The sequence below is a fragment of the Limulus polyphemus genome, unplaced genomic scaffold (assembly GCF_000517525.1).
Source record: "Limulus polyphemus unplaced genomic scaffold, Limulus_polyphemus-2.1.2 Scaffold2096, whole genome shotgun sequence".
Taxonomy (NCBI): domain Eukaryota; kingdom Metazoa; phylum Arthropoda; class Merostomata; order Xiphosura; family Limulidae; genus Limulus; species Limulus polyphemus.
In genome coordinates this window covers 47927-49730 of record NW_013667706.1, presented here as the reverse complement: position 1 = coordinate 49730, position 1804 = coordinate 47927, and positions in this window count along the sequence as shown.

Genomic DNA, 1804 nt, shown 5'->3' with positions numbered 1-1804 from the left:
TCATTCTTATGTTGTGCCCATTCACAATGTTGTACATCTTGTGGTTTTCCCACCTAATTTTGTAACGTTTACCTCGGTTTTTTGATGCAGTCCACGTGAATTAGAAACCTTGTGGATCAATCAAACTTAGTGTTCAGATAAGCTTTCTTTTATGAAAACTGGTGTCCACATTTAAAACTAATTGTTCTGAATAATTTTGTTGTCGCATGCAACAGTCATCACAAAATATGGTGATTAAAGTAAAATCATGAATTAGGTTTTAAAGTTTTATTATAGGCCCAACATAAAGGACTAAGATAACAGAAACAGTATTTATAATATACATCATAATACTGTATAAGCTGACTGGCTCTGTTTAGTGGCCAACATTTGACTATTTCATGCATGTGACTGTCATTATTTTATAATTTGGGCACTTGGTATTGTATTTCTCTTTTTTTTCAAGTAATGAATTTTGGGTAAAATAACTGATAACAAACTTAGCTAATATTATTAATTGTTCTTGAAATGTTTCTACTTAAGATTGAATTAGATAAACTTCAAAACGTTCATGTTCTTTATCCTACTAACATTTTTATTTTACATTGACAGTATTATTACATCCACAGTCTCCTGATCACTGTTAAACACTGGTACAGCTTGTCGTCAGTTCTTACACACATCACTTTAGAGGTTAAGGAGAACAAGGTCTGGCCCCTAGTGGCAAACTATGCATGTGATACTTGACAAATAAACTAGTAGTATAAAATAAATGTTGCTTATTCTTCATATGCCTAATACCTAAACGTCCAGTTGTGTGTGGAGTGTATACGACAGTTCAAAAATGAACGAGAAACTTGGTTTTGAAGTGCCCGTCACAAGAAAAAAAAACTTTATTTATCACAGGACAAGAAACTGCTGTGATGTTAGCCACTATTTTCTTTGGGCATGGAATAAGTTTCAAGGGATGATTTTACTGTGATGCAATTTCAACTTTTTGCTTGAGCATCGTGAATTCTTGTTTTCATGTGTGCAATTGTACATGCACATCATTCATGACAAGGGGGGCAGTATGTTTCTGATCTACAAATAACATAAAATAGCTTCACGTAATACAAACTTTTGTTTTTCTCTAAAATATTAGATTTTTTAAAGGTCTAACTTATTATTGTTCTAATTCCTAAGGTATATATAATATATGTTGCGAAGAGTTTCAACACCTGCTTAACATATCACAAAATAACAGTAAATTAAAAAGTGATTTCTTCCTGAACACTTAGCTTGGTAATTTTTAATCATTCTTGACATTATGTGTCAATTTGTTAATTATTATAAAAGTCAATGTTAGACTAGTTAACATTCAAGAGAACTGGTAGTCCTGTAATGTTTTGTCTTGACTCGGCTGTCTGAATATGTAACTGTCTTGAATCCAACATGCTAAGAATGGTATTTGGCTACATCTATTAGGTTGTCAAGAAATTAATGTTGCATTTTGGAACACTTTCATTGCCCCCCCCCCAAAAAAAAACGTACATCAAGTATAATAATAAACGAACCACATAAATGTTATGTTAGTGTAGCCTGTATAATGTGTAAAGTTTAGTATACTCTAATCCCTTATAGTGATGGCACATGATGAGACACACATTCAGCACGTAATGCTGTTTGAATACAAGAAGGGAAACAATGCCTCTGTAGCCACAAAGAATATCAAAGAAGTTTATGGAAATGTTTTGAATGTTCGTAAGTATCAACAATGGCTCAGCAAATTTCGATCATGTGACTTTAGCCTTAAAAACTGTGATGGCAGGGGACAACATGTTGG